At 38.5% G+C, this 23,744-nt stretch overlaps 1 protein-coding gene and 1 non-coding gene across 7 annotated transcripts in view; both read right to left on the bottom strand.

Annotated features, from left to right (window-relative positions):
• The window catches only part of B3galt1 (beta-1,3-galactosyltransferase 1), a 524,949-nt gene that overhangs the window by 404,755 nt on the left and 96,450 nt on the right, over positions 1-23,744 (bottom strand). The gene's annotated exons all lie outside the window — the stretch shown is intronic.
• LOC113456014 lies at positions 6,893-6,996 on the bottom strand. Its single transcript, XR_003376905.1, has one exon. It is a non-coding gene; the product is annotated as a U6 spliceosomal RNA (small nuclear RNA).

Genomic DNA, 23,744 nt, shown 5'->3' with positions numbered 1-23,744 from the left:
CCATAGTGTTCTTAATCCATTAAACCCCATATTATTTGAGATGAATGCTTCTTTTAAACAGATGTTTTCTCCCTTTGGTGGCATGTGTTGTTTTAATATTCCACAGTGCAGAATATCTTACTTGTTTTTTGCAACTTGTCCCCACATTACTCCTTTAGAAACCAAGAGGAAAACATGAGTCAACCACAAAAATAACAACCCCCCAAAAGTTGTACTCCTCCAAGGGAAAGTGTTAAACAGCAACTGCCAAAGGAACGCTCCAAGTTAACACTGGGCGATTTGTATTGAGCACAAGACAGAAATGGCAGGGTTCTGTCTGCTGTAGGCAAGGAAAGGGCTGCAGGTTTTTGCCAAGCACCCATCAAATAGAGAGGGTGCCAGCAGTTTCCAGTCACAAAGCGAATTGTTTTCAGCTAGATATTAGGTAATGGGGTAGATTTATAGTAGCGGGAGAGGCTGATAAAGCCACTGACAAGATGTAGCTTGTAGAAGTCGACAAATGAACCAGAAGGAGCAGCTGGGAGAGAAGTGCAGGCATATGTATGTGCATTTGGTTAAAATGCAATGTTGACTTCAAAATGATGGGAAGAGAGTTCTCCTTTCCCTCCTGTGTTCACCTCCGGGCACAGAATTTAAACCTGATACTTTTCAATTGCATTGTCTGTCCGCTGCTAGAAATGAGGTATAGTATATGTGAGGCTTCAATTATGGCTGTAACTTTACAATCCCTCACAACAACCCTTTGGCTATGAGTGGGTGGCTGTTACAGTGTCTGCTAAAGAAAAGACAGGGGGAATAAGAGTGCCCGAGGTCATACAGACTTGTCTCTATCTAAGTATGGTACGCATACTCTATTTTGCCTCACCATTTCTGAAACCTCTACACACGCACACGCACACACACACATGCATGCACATATGTACACATATGCACATTACCACAGAGAGCAGTGCTGAGAGATTCAAGTTGGAGAAAAGCTCTTCCTTGGATTGTATAATTTTAATTGCGATCTCCTTCTGGCATTTCAGCAGGTGGCATCTCAGTGATCAGTGAAGCCCAGCATCTGTGTGTGCACTCCAGTGTGTTATGTGGTTGCCAATCCACTGATCTAAAATTACATTATTGTCACCATCATTTGTAGGTGCTATAAAACCAGGTTTTCTAGTATCTTTCCTTGTTTATAGCAAAGAGTTATCCTTGAATCCCTCTATTGTAATCAAGAAAACTCTTTCTGCTCCGAATGTTTTTTTCTCATGCCTCTTTGGTTGCTTTAAAGACTCTCACTTATAGCACCTGTGGTCCTCAGACAGACAGGACCAGGCTGTCAAAGCCAACAACTTAACATACTAGGTGTTTAATGTATTGTAGTTGAATGATTAAAGATGCCAAAACCACCTCAGTACGATGACATCTGGACATTTCTGGGTGATTGCATCTTATGCAATTATACTACATGGGCACTTCTGGCTTTGATGCGAAGCTTAACACCTGTTGTAATGGCTACCATCTCATCACATCTGCATAGAATTCCTGGGGCAAGGATTTAAGGAATTCACTTGATATGTACTGAGGATATTCAATATGCCAGGCACTCTCTTGGCACTGGGAGAAAAGAACTTAGAAACTTCTCCATGTTATGTGTGGGATGGGAGAGGGTTGCTATTACTCTACATAAAGGTTTCCGTGGCTGATGTGAAAATGCAAGATTAGCCACTCATGAGCACTCAAAGAGATGCGTCCATTAATCAAGTCTTCCATGCCCTGATTTTGGTTTCATGTCCCCTTAATAACCCTCCTTTGTTGGATACCAATTCCTGCATTAAACGACAGCAATAAACCATGAACTAAGAGTTTGCTAAGTCGAATTAGAAACATTACTTGTGCTTCACAATACTTTATATGCATCTGGTGAACCTTTCATTAAGAAAGTATTTTTAAATTACTAATTATACTCGGGAGGCAGAGGCAGGCGGATCTCTGTGAGTTCGAGGCCAGCCTGGTCTACAAGAGCTAGTTCCAGGAGAGGCTCCAAAGCTACAGAGAAACCCTGTCTTGAAAAATAAAAAAAAAATAAAAAATAAATTACTAATTATCAAGGGAAGTGAGAGGTTAATGTGTGTGTCTGATTGAATACACAGGTCACAGTAGATTGAGGGTAGAAAGATTTTTTTTTTCACCAAGGCATCTGTAAGTAATGTCTACCATCTATTTTCTTTTCCTCTATGATTTTTAACTTCACTTCCTGACATTTCACAGATCACACAAATTTAATATAATAACAAATCCTGTTGTTATCTTCTCTCTTCTACAAGCTAAGTCCAACCACGGGTCAGTACATCATATACACAGTAGCCTTTGTCAACTTCTCCTTTGTTTTCAGTCCTGCTTCCTCTATCCCTTTCCCTCACTCATAATGTTGACTTTCAATACTCCATACTGGAATGAGAAAAAAAAAATAAAACCATTTTGAAGAAAACAGTCAAACTTCAACTGACTAATAACCTACTATTTGCATCCTACAGATTTTGTAGCCCAAATGACCTCTGATTTGTTTTTTAGGGACTGCCAGACTCCTGGTGTTAGTCGTCTCCCAGGTGTAACTCTCAAACAAGGTCATGTCTTTTCTGGCTGATAGGTCTGTCGCTTCTTGGTCCTCTTTTGCAGTAGTCTATCCTGTATGATTTCCTCAGTAAGATTCCTTCATCCCCAACGGTGATTCATTCTATAACTTATAGCTGTTGGCATCTTCTTGAAGATGACCCAAGGCTGCCTCTCTTGTGTGGAACCCACACTGAGGTCAGGATAATGCGGAAAGGTAAGACTGCCCACCTCATCCCTGGATTGGATATTCTCTCAGAGTAAATCTTGGCTCCCATGGTTACACACAATCCTGCCCACCTGAGAGCCACTGAACTTTGTGATTACAGGCACGTGTCAGGTATTCATAATTATTTTCCTAGGCATTAGAAGACTCAAGATATTTAAGCTATCCACGGAATTACTTCACTCAGGGACTACAGTGAAGAGGTAAACTCTGTATTCCAAGATGAAATATGTGTTAGCACGACAAACATGTTTCTGACAAAACCCTATCTATAGCTGCATGTTTTCAGAGCCTGTAAACCGGGACAGTGTCTGACTCCACTCACCTGATCAAACAAAGAGCCATAGACGCTTGGGTTGGCTTACATATCAACTGTTTGCTCACAGTTTTAGAGGCTGAAAAGGAGAAGATCCAATTCCCCAAGGAAGGCTGTCCAACTAGCCTGTAGATGGCTCTCTCATCGCAAGGGGAAGGACACTTTGGGTCTCTCTTCCCTTTAGGTCTCTAATTCCAACATGAGAACTCCAATCTCATCAAGTAAACCTACCTCCTCAAATCCCATCCCTGCATATCATGACACCAAGTATTATAGATTTTTGTACCCAAATTTGAGAAATAATAAAATTCTGTGATAGGTAGAAGTAGATCATCTTCATTTTGTCACCTGTTTTGAAGAATTATATGTGCCATTTAGGAACCTTCTTCCATGGAGACGTACTGGGGTTCAGCTTTGTGAATTAGCTGAAATGCTGAAAAAGTACTGGAAAAATACTTTTAAACATATGAACACTTTAACAATTGAACTCTTTCTCCCAGGTATAAAGATTACTCTAATATTTGTATGTTCCTCCATGAATTCTATGAAGACAAACCTTACATATGAACAATAGCTACAGTTCAGTTGAACCTAATAATTTATGAAGTATTGGTAATATGTTTGCTTGGTGTTTTCTATTTTCCTCATGCATGCTGAAACCACTTAGCCAATTACTTTTGGAGATGATGAACATTTTCCCTGCGTAGTGGGAAAGAACAAAAAGGAGTGCCATTTAGAAAAGTTTGGTCTTCAACCAGCTATTTCTAGGGCTTACTGAGAACCCTCTAGATTCCTTTTAGTTGATTTTAGTAAAGTTGGCATATTTCTTCCTGCTTTTTTTCTCTTCAACTATCATTCGGTAGCTTGCCAAAACTTCTAGCTGCTAGGCTGCTACCCATTACTCACCAACTTAAGTGAAATGCTACTGATTTAGCTCAGAATTTGCTCTTCTCCACCCTGCAATTTGAATCTATGAGCAGCACAGAGGGGCTGTACATGTGATGGACAATACCACCTGTGAGTGTTGAATCATTTCTAAATCAGCAATACATCCAGCACTTGAGACTGCTGCAATCATCTTCCGTTCCTTCTAGAGCTTCATTTGGCCTGATGCTCAAGAGATGGGAAGAAGCCAGATAACCGTTTGTTAGGCCTAATCTCAGAAGAGGTAGCCAATCAAGTTGATATTTAATTGCCTTTTAAACTTTCAGAACAAATTCCAAAGGGGGGGGGAATATGTTTTGCTTAAAACCAGACATGTTCATTATAACAGTGGCTTTAGTCCAGTCTGATAACTTTATATAATATAGTACTTTTAGAACCTGCTGGGAAATGACATTATCAGACACATTGGTGGTTACACAATCAAACCCAGGGGAGCGTTTCTGAATAAAGGTAGTGCATAAAGACAACACACTAAAAACAGCAAGTGCAATGATCTTGTTGTGTTTCGTAGTTGAAGAAGCTATCAGATACATCTTCATGCATTAAAACACAGCAATCCAAATATAAACGGTGATATGAATAAGGTAATTCTATCACGATTCTTCCCCGAAGACCTTTCCACTTCTTAACCTCAGGTCAGCCTTTTTAATTTTCTGAATTCCCAGGCATCTGCTGCAGTCACTGTGTTTGGCAAGCCAGGGATATCATCTATATTTGCCTTACATATCTACTCAACATACCAACAGAGGAGATGTCACTCAAGTTGTCCTCTGCGTTTCCTAACATCCACTATTATGCTGGACAGACAGACAGTATCTAAGAAATAATACTTATCAGTTCTTTTTTCTTTAATTCTTTTTTCATTTTACATACGAGCCCTAGTTCCCCCTTGCTCCCCTTCTTCCGCCCCCACCTCTTTTCATTCCTCCTCACTTGGCAATCAACAAAGTCTGGTATACCAAGCTGAGGCAGGACCTTAATACCTTGTATTAAGGTATCCCACCATAGGGAATGGGTTCCAAAAAGCCAGTTCAGCTAGCCAGGATAAGTCCTGGTCCCACTGCTAGTGGCAACTGATGAAGCCACATGACTGAAACCCACATTCAGAGGACTTAGCTCAGTCCCATGCAGGATCCCCAGCTGTCAGTCCCGAGTCTGTGAGTTCCCACTAGCTCGGGTCAGCTGTCTCTGTGGCTTTCCCTATGACGATTTTGACCTGCCATACTCATATGATTTCTCCTTCCTCTCTTCAAGTAAGCTCCAGGAGCTCAGCCCAGTGTTTGGCTGTGGAGCACTGCATCTGCTTCCATCAGTTACTGGGTGTAGACTCTATGATGGCAATGAGGGTAGTCACTCATCTGATTAGAGGGGAAGGCCAATTCAGGTACCCTCTTCACTGTTGCTAATAGTCTTAGCTGGGGTCATCCTTGTGAATTCCCAGAAATTTCCCTAGCAGTTTGCTCCTCCCTAACCCCATAATGACTCCCTCTAACAAGATATCTCTTTCACTGTTTTCCATCTCTGTCGCTCCCCCAACTTGGCCACCTGGAGCCCTCGGGTTCCCATCCCAAATCCACTCCCTCCTATTCTCCTTCCAACTTTACCCAAGAGATTTTAACTATTTTCTGGGCCCCTCCATGTTTGTCCATCTTAGGGTCATCCTTTGTACCTAGCTTGCCTGGGGTTAGAGGTTATAGCCTGGTTAACCTTTGCTTTACATCTTAACATCCACCTATGAGTGAGTACATACTGTTTATATTTCTAAGTCTAGGTTACCTCACTCAGGAAATTTTTTTCTAGTTCCATCCATTTGCCTGCAAATTTCAAGGTGTCAATGTTTTTTGTCACTGAGTAATACTCCACTGTGTAAATGTATCCATTCTTTGGATGAGGCACATCTAGGTTCCTTCCAGGTTCTGGCTATTACAAATAATACTGCTAAAACATAGTTGAGCACATGTCCTTGTGGTATGATCGTGTATCTTTTGGGAATATGCCCAAGAGTGGTATTGCTGGGTCCTGAAGTTGATTGTTTCCTAATTTTCTGAGAAAGTGCCACACTCATTTCCAGAGTGGTTATAAAAGTTAGCATTCCCACCAGCAATGGAGGAGTGTTCCCTTTACTCCACATCCTCAGTTATTTAGTAACATGTGTAAAGCCAACTGTTCTTGTCAAGGATATTTAAGTATGTTTGTTATGTTTATGGATAATAATTAAATATTCATACTTCACTTAATGATAGAATGCTGGTAACTACACTTTAAACAACACTGTAGATGCCTTATTTCAGGAAAATAAAAGTTTCTACTTATGTGTTACTGACTTTTCTGATATTGTGACAATAACTGTTAGCCTTCATCATTTCTGTGTGAACTTCTCACTAAACCAGAAGCCAGCATCATACTTCTAATGCTTTCCTGTCTCCTGGGATAGTAAGACAAACAGGTAATTGTTCCTACAATGTGACACTAATGGAGACAACCTCAATACCCCAATGTAAGACTGTGTCTGGATGCTACTAAACAAAGGTTAGCACAACATGGTGTCCTCTCAAATAAAATAAAGCAATCTAAACAGGCTCCCATAACTCTTTATTCAAATGGATGGAAAAGAGAGGTGAGGAAGGAATTCAGAAAATAGCCTTATCTAGGACCTCCCATACAACCCTCATACTATTGGTGAAAGAATATTGAACACCCATTACATATTACACATTTGATGCTAGAGTTGACGTTGTGATCACTGGAATCCAAGTTTGCTCTTCAAAAATACCTAAGACAACCTGTCGATCGGTTTATAAAGTATGCAAAATATGGAACGCTTCACGAATTTGCGTGTCATCCTTGTGCAGGGGCCATGCTAATCTTCTCTGTATCGTTCCAATTTTAGTATATGTGCTGCCGAATGAACAAAATCTGGTAATATAAACTAATGACTTGCATGCTTTTTCTTTACCCTGTCTCATTCCTTACTGGTAGGATCAATCTTTTCAGTATTTGGGTTCTGGTTCAGTGAGCCAGAAAAGTAACTTTGTAGTATCAGAATGTCATCCAACTGTATATTTACTTTATTGTAAATAATGGTGAACAGTGGTCAATAAATAGTTTTATATTCCTTTAAAAAAATACCTAAGACAGGAAGAGTTGATTTTCTCTGATAGCAACACAACTGGATACTCTTCTACTAAACTACTAATCCTTCCAAAGGAAAATGAAGTTTGCTGTTTCACAAGCCATTCTCCAAATTCATGTCTTATTTCTGCCTCTGATACCTCCAGGGTTGGGGATACTATTAGTCATTGCATTGTCTGTCTTCCCTATTTAACTTACTGCTTTTATATGTGCACTAGAGAAGAGAACGTGAGACAAAGTAGGAGACAGAAGGTTAATTCATTGTTTTCTAGAGATCTGAGCATTTCAGAAATGTTAGGAAAGTACAGGAACTATAGGCTGTGTGTCAATTTTGGAATAAATGGTTTGACGAAAACAATAAATATAGTGATTCTAAAATTGCTTTCGATCAGAAGAGTATAAAGTGGTTATAAGTTAGAGGTCCAAGATGGAAATAAGTGATAGGCCAACTGTGACTATTAATCCATGACCAATGTTTGCTACTCTAAAAAGCTCTGAAACTTTTAGGTTACAGAACAAAATGCAACTTCGCAACACAGTAAATAGTGCTTAACCTGAAGAGCCACTATTATAATACTTCGAGGTGATAGTGCTTCAGAATTCATACTGTGCAATTACTGGATGAAATGTGCACACAGCTCATTATAGGATAGAAACACTACCACATTAAGAAAATGTGTTTTCAGAGAATTTGGTGTTTGTTAGAGAAGTCATTATCTCCAATGACCATGAATCTGATGGTTTGCAGTTCATGGGATGTAACAGAGTATAAGTAAAATCATGAAGCTACTCTGACACATAGTTTTCAGTGCACACATGGAAGGATAAAAATATATGTAACTCAATAAATTACTGCACAATTAAAGGGGCAGGTAAGACATCTAATAAGCACTAAATGTGGTTTCCTTCTTACTTAGAAAGTGCTAATATATATCAACATTGGAAAATACATGTTACATCAAGATAGAAGTTTGAGCTGTATATGTACAGGAAAGAACAAAACATCACAATCACTCCAATGACTATCAGACCAGTATACTCATTTTGAAATCTTGATGAAAAATGAAAGCACATTTATATGAACAAAGACGCTGCCAATTCATTGATGACATTAAAAAGAGTTGTTTGATAGTGTTCAAGAGAGTTTCCAGTGGGCATACATTGAGTGCACATTCATAGCTACTGGGAAGAAACTTTAATGGAACTTCCATAATACATACAAAGACTTGAGTTCTGTCTTGGCTGCACAGAAATGAATAATTACATTATTTCAAAGAAACAGCTTTTTACATAAGAAAGTTCCCTTTACTTTTTTGCATTAAAATCAATGAAACTGTCTTCAAATTTTTGTGGACGTTATAAGAAGCTGTTAGCAAAGAAGGGGACAAATGGTTAATTATGTAGAAGTCACATAACACTTTAGAAGTCACATAACACCTACTTAACAAAAATGACTGCCACAATGTGAGATTTATAGCCTAATTGGAAACTTGTGTCCTTTAAATTATAATTAATTGCTCGAAGCAAAGGTTTTGCCACCTACTGTCTTTTAGCCAGAGTTAGTTACAAGACCAGTCAACTGCCACTTGAGGATGCTGGATCACATCTCTATGATGGGACATTACACTGTCTCCTGATGCTGTGATATCATAAGATTGAGAGGAAGCTAGAGGTACTAGGGTGTGTCTCAGAAACTGTGAATATTCACTGATTCCTGATAGGGTGAGCACAAGGTCTCTTGGTATTGTTGTATTATTTAAAAGAAAGCAAAGTTTTGCTTTGCTTTTAAGCTTGATGTTTCTTTTTTTCTTGGTTTGTCAATGTGATGGTTTTCACTTACACCGTGGGATATTATAAAAATTAAATTTATTGAGCCAAATTTTAATAATTTATGTTAGTGAAAGCATTTTTATTTTTTAGTGAAAGCATTTTTATATTTCACTCTAATGCTGCCTCCTTCTTCTTCTTTCTCTCTTCCTCTTCTCATTTCACTGTTGGGGATTAGACCTAATTCTTTCAATATGCCAGGCAATCAGTCTAACACTGGTTTATAATGCAAGAATTAATGCAAGGAATTAAGCATATGTAATGCTGACCAATTAAAAGAAATATAAATACCTATCAGTTTTTCATGATTAGATTTTCCACTTATCAATAAAAATGTTATTTTACATTTCTAAATTTATGTCTCCAATTTCTAATATCAAGGAATAATGTGTATTCCATGTAATAACAGCTAATATTGATAAAAGTATGATATCCCAGCTGCAACAACTGTTTGAAATTATAGTTTAGATTCAGAAACCAGTGTAAGCACAACAGTTATGTCCTTGGAATCTTGCTAATTTTTAAGGACAATCTTACCTCCTAATTCATGGCCTCTTGCTATTAGACATAAAATTAGGCAGAGGGTGGTGGCTCTAAGTTTTAAATGTTATCTGATTACTGGAATAGATTGTTTGTTTGCAAGAAACACATAATGTAATAACAATCTATTCATTTCTTTGCACTTTGAAATAATTTTCAACCACTAGCATGACTCACCATGATGCTTAGGGTATCGGGCATTTGTTTAAAGAAACAGAGTCTGTTGGTTGTTCAGATACCTCATTCTGAATTTTATGCCTAAGTGCCCTTTCAACCTCCTAAGGAGCATTGCTTACTGAATGTGTGCCACCGAAAGAACTAAACAAAAAAGTCATCAGGGTGTCCTAGGACAAAGAAACAAAACTGCTATTCTAAAAATAACACAGCAGATTTTTTTTCCAGAAGGGTCTATAGATTGACTTCATGGCTTCCACATTTCTGATCAGCCAGAATGAGACACACATTTCTCATTTCAGTCCAGAAGCACATATATCATCAATATTAAATTGACAAATGGCATTGTCCATCAGCTACTGAACTGTTTTGTGGTAGCAAGAAAAAAATCAATTTGCTTTTGCATAAGCTGGGGCATAGGATGTAGTTTATCTTCATGATCAACAGAGCTGTACTGAGGAGCCCCAAGGAGACAATACCATATAATGATCTTGGGTGTATCTGGAAGCTCATTTGCAGAGGAGATTATGTAAGCAAGGAAGTTCAGGGCTACAGTGCCATCTTACTTGCTGGGGATCAGACTGAATAAAAGCTGAGGGTAGGAAGTCACCAGTGAGGGCAAGCACTCGGCTTTGCTGAGATGAGCTGCTCTGGTCCACCACACAGTGCTTACTGTGATGGACTGAAACATACAAACTGTGAGCCAAAGAAATCCTTCATTCTAGAGTGGCCTTGCCAGGTGTCTTTTCACAGTGATTAAGGTCCTCACTAACATTGGTGCCTGAGATATGGCACAGTTAGTTTGAAAAAAAAAAAAGAAGAAGAAGAAGAAGAACAGCCAAATCTGGAAAGTCACCCTCTGTTTCCTTATCCTTATCACTTGAAGCAGATACTAAGACCCTCAATCAAGAGGCGCTCTGTCTTCTAAACCAATAGGAATGAATACAGAGACACCTAGAGAGCTATGGATCACACCTCCTTAGGTTTATCTTTGTTGAAGTTTGGGTCACGGCTTCCGCTATCACCTTAAGTTCCACATTAAGCAGTGATGGGCTGTTTTGTCAATTTATAACTGTTTTACATTCTACCTTGAATCTCGAGACAATCCCAGAAATTCTGGTTTGGGTTGTTTTCAATTTGAAGCAATGGCTTATTTGTTGGTTTGTATGGATGATAAATCCTCATGCATGCTTGTCAAGTAGTCTAGCACAATGCCCCCTCTCCAACCCCTTGGTGCTGCTCTCTGAGCAATGACTTGCTGCAGAGTATTGGATATAGGGTGAGAACCTCAACTCTTAGGTAATGCCATTTTCAAACTGAAGTGAATAGGATTCTGGGGGAAAAAGGGATTCTGGGTACCAGCTAACATCATAGCAGGAAAAAGTACATATTTCTTAACCCAGGTCTCTGCTAAGATCTTTCCTTCTAACTCTCACCCTTCCCCCACCCCTGAATACTTTGAAGGCATCGTTCTACTTAATGTCACGGAATTGTATCAGGTGCCCAGTTTGAATGATAACTTAACATATTTCAATTACTTCAAAATTTAGCAAAATAAGATCATTTTTCCAAATAGCATTCATCTTTATGAAACCGCTGCTTCATTTCCCAATACTTCTTTCTGATCCTTGTCTTTCATTCAGCCTACCCATCATCGGTGTCATCACGCTTCATTTACTCAGCCCTATTTGTTGAATATAATTCCCCTCTCTGAGTCCTTGGAGTGTATAATACTCTAGGGCTCGTTTGTACTTCTCCAGATAATAGTCATATCTGTCTATTTAATGATTCTCTATAAGAGAAGTTCAATTTAAATCATAGCCAAAAACAAAATAAGTTTTAAGAAAAATGGGATTAAATAAGCCTATATATTCTGCTTAATATTTTACTCCAGACAAAGAAAAAGATAAACGTGAGTATTCTAAAAATAAATAAGTCTGCAACTCCAAAGTCATATGGAAGAAAACCCTCTCATAGGTAAATGGGACAGAGGCCAATTTATCACCTTGATCACACGTGGCTTTCAGTGTGCATTTGCTTATAAGGATGATGGTATCTCAGTTTCTGATACACTCTAAAACCATAAGACTTCCAGGAAGCTGAGCTTATACAAATACCAAACCAAACAAACAACACCTAATACAGTAAAATTTGCTTTGAGGATGTAATTGCTGTATTCTAATGGTTAATATTAGCAACTCTCAGAAATATTATATCCTAGCCTGGCAGTGGTGGCGCACGCCTTTAATTCTAGCACTGAGGAGGCAGAGGCAGGTGGCTCACTGTGAGTTAGAGGTCAGCCTGGTCTACAAGAGCTAGTTCCAGGACAGGCTCCAAAGTTATAATGAAACTCTCCGGCAAAACCAAAAAAAAAAAAGTGATATCCTTTAATATTCCTAACATCCAGTTTTATATATATATATATATATATATATATATATATATATGATTATTAAAGCATTGTTAAAACAGTCCTTTTAATTGTAACAATTACTTAACAGATACAGAAACAAAATATGCCTTCCTGATTTGATTGGCAGCTGTATCATATTAAACAACTATTTGTAATGAACAGACCTACAAATGATGGAGGAAGGTCATTGGTTAATTATAATAAAGAAACTGCTTGGCTGGCCCTCATAGGTTAAAACATAGGTGGGTGGAGTAAACAGAACAGAATGCTGGGAGGAAGAGGAAGTGACTCAGACTAGACAGCTCTGCTGTCTGGAGCAGAGACACCATGCTCCACTCTCCAGGGCGGATGTGAGAGCTCTGCTCTCTGAGACACACACGATGAAGCTCGGACCCAGGATGGACGTAGGCTAGAATCTTCCCGGTAAGACCAGTGCTCACTAAGATGGGTGCTCACAGATTATTAGAGATGGGTTGATTGGGATATCAGAATTAGCCAGTAAGGGCTAGAGCTAAAGGGCCAAGCAGTGTTTAAATGAATACAGTTTGTGTGTTGTTATTTCGGGCATAAGCTTGAGGGCAGCGGGGTGCTGGGGACGCAGTCCCGCCGCTCCTATTACTACATACAATAAATCCAAAAGCACAGATATTATTTCAAATGACCCAGACAGTCCTGAAGTAGAATTATCCCATCCAAGAAACAGAAGCAATTTACCCTCATCAGTTAATACACTGACTTGCACTCAGATGATTTTCCCCTTTGGAAATGGAGAAAAACATGAAAATCTTACAAAATCAAAATGATTTCATTGTTTACCTACGTAAGTCGCACACATGGTTTACAAGTTGCCCGTTAGCTGCCACAATCTAGCAGAAATAAATGCACAGCAATTAAACAAGCTTTTCTAATTATCATGAACTCTGCGGACTGTGCGCACACAGTTCCAGGGGGCATCCATTCATCCCCATGCCAAGATGCACATTCTTTCAAGATGCACGGTGCAAATCACTGAACCATTTGAAATCTACACGAAGGAAAGACAAGACACTCTTGTTAACTGAGATGTCTCGGAGCAAACTATACGGAAGGAAGAATGACTGTGTCCTCTAACGTAACTTTACACAATAAAAAGGGATGAAAATTATAGTGAATATATTTATACCCACTGGACTATAGCCTCGCAATGTCAAAATAATTAGTCAAGTTGAAGATATCAGCCAAAAATACCAGGAAAACAAGCAGAGTTAACAATTTTTTAAAAAAGCCAACAAAATAGAACAGCACCTCCATCAGTGTAGACTCCAAAGGGCTTCCTTTCTCTACAAACCGCTACTCTGTTTCTCAAACAAATAATGTGGCCACATCATCATCCTCTCTCCGTGTATCTCACTGGTTTCAAACTGAGCAACATTTTTGCAATCAAATCTCTGCCTCATTACTTTATTTCTCTTAAAATATGCTACTTAGCTAAGACTTGTTTATTATTTTATTTTATTTTATTTATTGGCAAATGTAATGGAGGAAAGATGAGAGTTAGAAGGAAAGATCTTGGCAGAGACCTGGATTAAGAAATACATATTTTCCTGCTATGATGTCAGCTGGTACCCAGAATCCTTTTTAATTTATGTTTAGGAATGTCTTTCTCTTACTTCTATTGTATTCTCTTCTCAACTTTTTTTTTTCTGTTTCTGAATCATATTGAAAAAGTTGCTAATGCCTTGAAATAATTTTCTAAAACCTCAGGATTGGGAACATGACAAGATATGGAACTTCAGAAATCTTGAGCATGACCTCAAGCTGATGAACAAATCAAACATTGTGACAGCTTTCACTTTCTCAGTGGACCATTTCTAGCAGCGTAAAGATTCCACGTGTAAATCCAACACTAGGCTGGACTGATGTTTTATTCAAGTTCTATTGCTTACTGATTGAGGAATTTTCAGGAGTCATTTAGACTCTCTAAGCCATGTTTCTTTATCTGTACAATCGAAATTATATTATCTCCTTTATATGCTTCGTATTAGAGTTTATTAAGATGCATTAATTACTTAAAAGGATCTAATATATGAACCTGTAATCAATTCTTCTAACTGACATCAGGGCTCAGTCCTGGGTCTATGGGAGTAACTTTCAGGACTTATTTATTTTGAATCACATATACACGTACATGGCCAGATTCTTTCTTGTTTTATAGGTATTTTACTTCTTCTGAAAATCAATTTTGTTAGGCAGAAAATACAATGCTTTCTGTGTACTTCGGAGGTGTTTAAGTTGGTGGTCTCTGTAATTCGTACAAATTCAAAAAAGTGTAGTTTCTTGTGAATTTGATCTAGAAATCAAAACACAAATAATATAATTGGGCAGTAGATATTTTAATATCTCCTTGAATTTAGATCTGTTAATGGAACTGTTTATAATATTTTCATTATTAAGCTCAATTTTTCTCAAAATTGTGCTACCTGAATTTCTTTTTTTAATTATTTCTCTCTTATATAGTATATCTCTACCACAGGCCTCCCCTCTCTCCACCTCGTTCCTCCCACCTCCTCTCTCTCCCTATCCACAGCCCCTCCATTTCTCTTCAGAAATGAGCAGGCCTCCCAGGGATATTAACCAAACATGGTATAACAGGATTCTAAGTCACAGAATTCAAGTCTAAATCACTTTCCTATTGAAGACAACCTTATAAAAGTAATTAAAATTTCTCTCAATCCTGTTAGCCTGTGTTGTTAAAATGTGATTCTCTCTTGTTTGGGTTCCTTATGAAGGGGCAGAGTTGATTGTGGACAGTTTTGATGACGGATAACAGGTTGATGAATGCATTTTGAGGGGAAGATTTTTTTCTTGTGAAGGGGCAGGGCTGGGAACCTACCCTCTGAGTGGGTGGAATCAAGCGGGTGCTGTTTTGTTTTATTTTGTTTTTAAATCAAACAAAGTGGTAAAGAATCCCAAGGAATCATCTGGCTGTCTAGATGTGTACGGACACCTTCCAGGTAAAAGAACAGTGCAGCCTTGTAAAAATAATCCCACTAAAATGGATGGTATCTCTCAGAGAGAAATCTGTGTTGCTGAGATGCATTACAGTAGGTGGAACTAGGAGAAATCTGTCAAATTAAATCAACACCCATCTGAAGGCAAAGGTGGTCAGAGAACTCAGCAAGAGGTTCTTCCCCAAACCCATTAACCTTCCCATTGAAAGAACTACTTTGAAACACCTGCTGACTTCCAAGAAGTTAACCACACGTGCTTTGCTTTCTCCTAGCTCCACTGGAGCAGAAAGTGAGATTATTTTGTTGAGGAAAGAGGATCAAAGAATGAATTTTTTAAAATAAAATTTAGAAAATTTCCTACTACCTGAGTCATTTTAGTTATGCAGTCATTGGGTAGTTTTAAGTAATTGGTAGATTGGTCTAGGATGTACAGTACCAGTAAACTACAATCTTTTATTAAGTAGACTAAGGAAGCAATAAAAATAAAAAAATATGATTATTTATATGAAACCTGCATAATCATTTAGGTTAATCATATCTTTGCAAGAGGGAGAAAAAAAACTAGAAAAACAAACACGTGAGGAAAAACAAATTTGACCAGAAATTCTAGTTGTGGGATTAAGTCAGACAGTTTCCTGCATGAGTCATATGAGTACATGTTGCAGTTTCTATTTCCTGTCTAGGGTTGACTTTTGGGATGAATTTGCTATGAAAAGCCAGATTTTAAGTTAGTTCCTCAGTTAATTAAGCTATTAAAAAGACACATCCCTACTCAGCCCAATGCTGCCAAATTATCACATGGGATTTTTCTTCCAGTCCTTTCCAAACCAATCTGAACTGGCTGGGAAGACTTTAAAAAAAAGTACAACTCTATTAACACAGACGGAAAAGGACGTGAGCGTGGGAGAGGCAGCTCTGCTGGTAAAGACACCTGCCACGAAACTGGATGACTTGAGTTCAATCTCCAAAACCAACGTGATTGAAAGAAATATACACCCCTAAGATGTTCGTACATAAAATGTGGTACATTGTACCTCCCCAGAAACACACCAAAAAGTAAAAATTTAAGACGCTGAGCTTTAATGGTTATAAAATCTTCGAGAGGAAGTGTCACCCAATTTCTAAGAAAATCTAATAAAGGATAGATAGGACTCTCTCAGATCTTCTCGCAAACAAAAAGCCTAACACACAGCAGTGAAAGAGTAGGTAGGTAGGTAGGTAGAGATGTAGTGATTAGTAAAAGGTAACTGAACACTTTATAATAAAATGAATTAAGACAGAAAATGTGAATGAAACACAAGAAAGGATAGAGTTCCCTGAAGGTCACAGGTATCACTGAGAGGATTTCAAGAAAAAGGGACAGGGAAATACCAAAAATATAGTCAAAATATTAGACAGTACTGATGAGGTCAAGCCCCAAGATGAAAATTACTAATTTTAAGAACAGATGAGATCAAGTATTCATATGCAATCCACACATAATACCATAACTTCAACGAAAAATAGAAAATCTCATGGAGACTAAAATTCAGACCACCTGAAGAGAAATGCCTTTTGTAAGACTGATGATGACTGGAAATAAACACTAAATAACACTAGGATGACACAGTCAAATATTAAAGCAGATTTGTTTGGATCTATACTTTCTAGCATTCAACTGCCATGTTTTCTTCTTGTTCATTTTTCCTTTTTCTGAGAAAGAATTGTGAGGATGTACCTCAGTGGAGTGATGTGGGTGGGAGGCAAGAGCTAGGAACACAAGCCCTATGAGATCCAGAAAGTAGTGCATCTCCAACACCAAACTGTAACTCCAAGAAGAGTCAGTGTGTTCAGGATGTCTGGAAAACAGCCAGCTTTTGGAGCAGCAGCTAAAGGACTCTAGGAAGGATTTTCTAAGAGGAACAGGATAGTGGGAAAATGAGTAATTTCCATTATACTATAATGGAAATGTGGATAACCTGTAGTTCAATATGTTTCAAGGAACCAGCAAATACACGGTAATAGAATATCTGGGAGGAAACTAAAGGCAAGAAAGATAATATTAAAGTTTGAAACTATTGGTGTTGTTACTGTCATTGCCAATGGCAAAAGTTATCAATATGTTAGGCATACAATAATATCGCAAGGAAAATACATTTAAATGTTATTTTTTTAATTCTTTGTTTGTTTGTTTTTCAAGAAAGGGTTTCTCTGTAGTTTTGGAGCCTGTCATGGAACTAGCTCTTGTAGACCAGGCTGGTCTCAAACTCACAGAGATCCGCCTGCCTCTGCCTCCCGAGTGCTGGGATTAAAGGCATGCGCCACTACTGCCTATCTTAAATGGTTTTTTTCTTTTAAATATTCTTATAAATTAACAATTATTTTGAGTTTGAAAGAACAGCACCTTCTTTGATAATGATTCCCGTTTGGGGTGGGACATGTAACTCAATTACTGCTGGGTATTTATACTGTCAGGTCTAGAATTTCAGAGCCTGGTTGCTGACTCCATTGTGTTCCATACCTAATGAATCCACCTGCACTGTTCCTATCCAAGGCATCTCAATTAGATCAAAATCCAGCCTGTAATGGCTATAAAAAACCGCATCTGCAAGATTAGTTATAACCACATGACAGCCAAGGGCTGCTCAAGCGTCTGGGACCGGAGGTTGTTGGTCACAGTCTGCAAGGACTTAGCATATAAAGGTCTGTGTTGAAAAATTTCTCCTCAGCATTAGACACACTGGTGTCAGAACAGAGACCCCTTAAGAGGGAATTCCCGGACAAGAACATAAAAACAGAAATATTCAGTATGAGAAACCCTATAGAAAAAAGTTTCAGTTTTGATGATTTTACTGTACTGAAAGGTCTGCTCAGTGAAATAAGTCCTGCATTTCTTCTCAGCCTATGTCCATCAGGCACTCCCCTGTGCAGACTGCTCTGAAGCAGAGAACATATTCAGGAACAAAATTTACAAAGGGTATACTGCGCTTATAGTACGACTATACGAAACAACGTTTGGACTCATGATAATAAACTCTGTTTGTATTCAGCTCTTTTCCATAAGAAATTCAAATCAAATTATGCTAAAAGGAATTCGTAATGCACACTTCAAAGGAATTATTTGATTTTATTTGCAGGAAATCCAAGTCTCCCTAAAAGCCATTAATTAGTGTATCTTTTGTCTCAGTAGGGAAACCAAGGACTGGAGCCCTTGAACTTCATTGAACCTTCTAGAGCAGGGGTTCTTAAGCTTCCTAATGCAGTGACCCTTTAACACAGTTCCTCATGCTGTGAGGACCCCAACCATAAAATTATTTCCATTGTTTTTTTCATAACTGTAGCTTTGCTACTGGTATGAATCATAGTGTAAATACCTGTGTTTACGGAGGCTCTTAGGCAACCCCTGTGAAAGGGCTGTTTGACCCCAAAGAGGGGGTGACTCACAGGGTGAGGATCACTGGTCTAGATGGTCTCTGTAAGACCATCTTGATATCTTCTGGCAGGATGAGGGTGAGGGTATCAAAAAGCAAACACCCAGAAAAACTAACAGAGTGATTCTTGATGCCGTGCCCCCCCCCCCACTATACTTAAAATAACCTTGTCCAGTTGTATTCAGAAATGTATACGGTAGATAATCCTGGCCTTTCCAACTCTCACTCTCAACTCTACTGCATGGCATACTTTTTGTTTTAATTATTTAAGAAGGTGCCATCAGTCCCCTAGGAGAATTCATCATTTTAAAGGCATTCATGATAACACACTGAATTATTATCTAGGTGTTGTGCGCATTACCATGCTTTTATTGGTTTAAACAACACGTTTATAGTCTTACTGTTCTAGAGGTCAGAATCCAGTAATCACTTTTTGTGGGCTAAATTAATATGTCAGCAAGCGTAGGCACTTTCCCGAAGTTCAAATGGAGGTCACATTTTTCCATATTCCTTCCTTATTCTTACTAGATGTATAGCTGTGCCTCCTTAGTCTAGCTCCAAACCTGGACTTTGGTCTCTGTGTCACTACAGCTCCATCTCCTCTCAGTCGGATTTCCCAGAAGTCTCTTTCTGTGGACCACTGTCATACTGTTTGAACCACAGAGACAATCCGCAATACTCTCTCCATCAAAAGACCCTTACGCTAATCACTTTAAATTTATTTCATAGAAACCTTAACGAGTTTAGGGCTAACGTATGGCCATTTCTTGGGAGCTATTATTCAGTTACACTTTGGTGCCGAAAGATTCCTATCCATCACAGATGAAAAAGTCACTCACTGTATTCCCACATCATCCACAGTCTCAGTCCATTATATAATCAGTTCAAAGTAGAAATTGGTGTTTGGTTATTTTTTTAAAAATTCCTTCTCTTATAACTAGTTTTATGTCACTACATGACATGATTACAAGTATTTTGAAAGAGGGAACCTCAGTTGAGAAAAAGCCTCCAATAGGTTGGCCTTGACAAACCTATGGTACATTTTCATGACTGGTAATTTGGGCAGATTCTGCCCACTGGAGACCGTGTCACTCCTGGGCTTGGGGTCCTGAGTGTTATAAGAGAGCATGCTGAACAAGTCGTGAGAAAAAAGCCACCAGCAGCACCCTTGCATGGCCTCTGTCACTTCCTGTCCCCAGGTTCCTGCCTTGAGTTCTTGCTCTGACTTCTCTCAATGATGCAGTATAAGCTGCAAGATGAAACAAACCTTTTCCTCCCCCAAGTTAACTTCTGATCACAGCAGTAGAGACAAAGCCCATTTTCACACCCTAAATTTCCCCCAAAAGTCACTAAAGTCAGGTGTGGATGAGACTTTAGGTACATGCAAGTCTCAGGAGAAATTCTCCTGCCTATGCGGACTTGTAAAGTTAGAGAACAAACGACTTGACTCCATAAGAGAATGACAGTAGAGCCTGGGAACATAGACGGAGAAAAACTAAAAAGAGACAGGAATAGCTGGCCTTAAGCAACTTCAAAGACAATTGATCAAACTCCAATAGTCTTCAAGGACAGAGGATAATGTCCTGAAGTGTGCAGTTTTAACCACTCGTCCTTAGTTCAGTTGCAAACACCTACCCAATTCACAGAGTGAAAAGAATACTGGGTACAGTGTGCTTCAGGATAAAAAGAAAAGAGATATATTGCCTCTCCCTTAATAATAATGAAAAAATGCTTTTTAAAAAATCCTTACATTACATCATTCCTATTAAGAGGACGAATTCAAGGGATTATAACATATAAAAAAGGACTCCAAAATTACATGTGCAATATCAAAGCTACAGCATCAAACTATCATGTAAATATTGGAGTAATATAAAGTTTGTCATGTTAGATATTTGCATTATTTTTAAATTTATCTAAGTACATTTTGCAAAATTAAAAAAATCTTGGATAGGGTAGTTTTATTTCTGCGTTAGATACAATGATTAACTCAAGATAATCTGGCTTGTGTAAAGACAGATGTATTTACAAAACTTCATAGATAAAGAAAATTAAATGTATGTGACCCAAATTTAAAATGTTTAAATTAATAGAAGCACTACTTAGCTCTAAGAGTGTTGATTAGGCCCAAATTTCACTGACAATCTATAAGATTCAGGGGTCCATTGAGATCATATTGTTAAAAGAACGCAAAGAGCAGTAATTTGATTTGATATTTACTCAATATTAATCTCATAGCAAAAATACAAATGAATATGAAGAATGGACTGTTAACTTTAAATAAAGATTCTCACTGGGGAAAAAATGTGATGTCTTAGAAATACGACCCATCAAATCCTCTCATTCAACAAGCCAGTTCCCAGAGCAAAGAGGAAAACATGACTGGATAAGATCTGCAGAGCTAAAAACATTAAAAATCTAATGTTTATGTTCATACACAATAGTACAGGGAAGGCTCACACCTTGCCAATTTTGATAAACTATTACGAAGTCAGACACGCATGAGGACTATGATCATTTAAATGAGAATGACCTCCACAGACTCATATTTTTCAATATTTGGTCCTTATCTGGTGAACTGTTTGGGAAGGATTAGGAGCTAAGGCATTGTTGGAGGAGGTGTGTCATTCGGGGCAAACTCTGAGGTTTCCATAGCCCAGACCATTTCCAGTTAGCTCTCTCTGCCTGGTGCCTGTGGATCATAATGTAAGCTCTCAGCTACTGCTCCAGCACCAGGCCTGCCTGCTGCTATCATGTCTCTTGCCACGAAGGTCATAGCCTCTTAATTCCTGAAGGCGAGCCCCAAATTAAATGTTTTTTTTTTTTTAAGTTGCCTTGGTCATGGTGTTTTGTCTCAGCGGTAGAAAAGTAACTAAGACAATTTTCAAACATGAAGCCTAGGCTGGTCAACTTACTCTCTTTAAGTTCTGCATCATGTCATGTGATCAGCATCCAGACAGAGACATTTTTCATCTGAAAACCTTGGTACACTATATTGAAAGATGGTGTTTAGACAACCTTCAGAGGTTAGAAATAGAGATTTGTCATCAAGAGCAAAGCAGCCAACTTCAAAAGGGAGGGATGCAAGATAAATTCATCATCACCATTTACACTCTCAAAATGAACATGTATAATTAAGTTTACTTAAGCTGAGAGGAGGGGGTAGGAGGAAACCAGCAGAAGGGGATCATGGGAGCGAATATGATCAAAATCAATTACTTACATGCATGAAATACTCAAAGAATAAAAAAACCTTCCTTTTGACAACTAAAGAAAGGGATCTGCACCCGGCCCTCAGCTGCATTACTTCCTATTTCTTGTTTCTTAATGTCAGTGACAGCTTTGTTCCGTACATTCTTCTCAGTCAGAAATTTCTTTCTCCTCTGGTACACTGAAATACACACTGCTCACACTGTTCTTTCCAGACTTGCTAGGTTTCTGTTGAAAAGCCAGTGGTCAGTTGAACCAAGGTTCCCTTATGTGCTGTTGCTTTCTCTTGTTACTATGGAATCCTCTTTATCTCACCCTGTATAATGCTTGGATTTTAATCTCTTAGGTTCGCTTTTCATGAGTGCATTCTGGTGACCTTTGATCTTCCACACCTGGATATTTCTATTATTGCGTAGGTTTACAATGTTCTCTATGATTTTCTCTTCAAATAATCTCTCTACCCCACTGCATTCTTAAGTCTTCCTTGAATGCTCATACCCTGACTAACTCTCCCAATATCATTGTTCTTAATTTTTTCCCACCCATTTTTTTCTTCTTTGTCTGTATATTTTCAGTTTGTCTTCAAGTATAGAAGTTCACTGTTAAATTTTATCTATACTGTTATTGAAACAAACCACATTTTAAATTTTATTTAGTATATTTTTCAGTGCAAGTATTTCTTTTCTTTTTTTTATTTTTTTATTTTTCAAGACAGGGTTTCTCCGTAGCTTTTTTGGTTCCTGTAGCTCTTGTAGACCAGGCTGGCCTCGAACTCACAGAGATCCGCTTGTCTCTGCCTCCCGAGTGCTGGGATTAAAGGCATGCGCGACCACTGCCCGGCCAGTGCAAGTATTTCTATTTAAACTTTTAATACTGTTTCCAACTTTATCGTTTTTCTCTTAGAATACAGAATCATTTTGCAGTTCTTCCTAGAAGCTTACTGAGCCTCCTTAAAACGACTGTTTTAAATTATCCCATTGAGAGTCTTTCGGAACTCATTTGTAGCCAGTTATTTTTGATGATGCCATTAGATGATGTCATGGTGTTCTCAAAGGTCCTGATTCTTGCCGATATGCAGAATAATCAGTATATTGTAGAATTAGGCTTTTAATTTTTCTTTTATACCTTACCTCATTGGTTTTCCGTGTTTTTACAATTCTAATTGGGCTGATTGTTACTTTTGAGCCTATAACCAACTCATGGTTTTATTTTAGCACCAGGTAGCACCTCCTATGTCTTGGTATTCTGAAAGTGTACTGTGGGAGTATTCTTATTGTGGCCCTCTAAGAGGACAATCTAAGCCCAGTTTGTTCAGTTCTGGGGCTGGTGTGTTATTCAGCATGAACTAGAAGAGTATTTTAAATGGTCAGTCAGTCCCTATAAAGCTTTTTCATTAGTCCCAAGTTCACAAAGATGTCTTGTGTACAGTCATTACCAAGCTCTCCACACAATCACCATGGAAGGGCCAGTCATAGTGGCCACCCCTGTGGCCACTAATGTCCTAAAACTGTCACATCTTGAGTTTACAGGCAACTAAGAGTAGTTAGAGATTGGCCCATAGTTCCTCTCCATGGTGCAGTTATGTGGCCCAGTGCTAATATGGACTTAAAACCCAAGATCAGCAATCACCAGCTCATGATGCTGGCTAGGTAATGAGTGATAGAATGGTGATACATGTCTATCACTGAAACCAGGACTATTCTAGAAGTCATAATTCTCCAACAAATCTGGATTTTTGAGGCCATGGGATCATCCCAGTTCCAGACATACTACCCTGACAACTAAGTTCTAAGAGAAAGTCTTATGCTCAATGCTCTGTTCTATCCCAGGGAATGTAGTCTATGTTTACACTATGTGACAAGAGGAATCATATTGGTTAAGACATCCTCTTGGGTATATTCCCAAGAGTGGTATTGCTGGGTCCAGGGGTAGGTTGATCCCGAATTTCCTGAGAAACCAGAAC

This window comes from Microtus ochrogaster, chromosome 4, assembly GCF_000317375.1.
Source record: "Microtus ochrogaster isolate Prairie Vole_2 chromosome 4, MicOch1.0, whole genome shotgun sequence".
Taxonomy (NCBI): Eukaryota; Metazoa; Chordata; class Mammalia; order Rodentia; family Cricetidae; genus Microtus; species Microtus ochrogaster.
The sequence above is the reverse complement of the archived record's forward strand: the minus strand, read 5'-3'. Positions and strand labels throughout refer to the sequence as shown.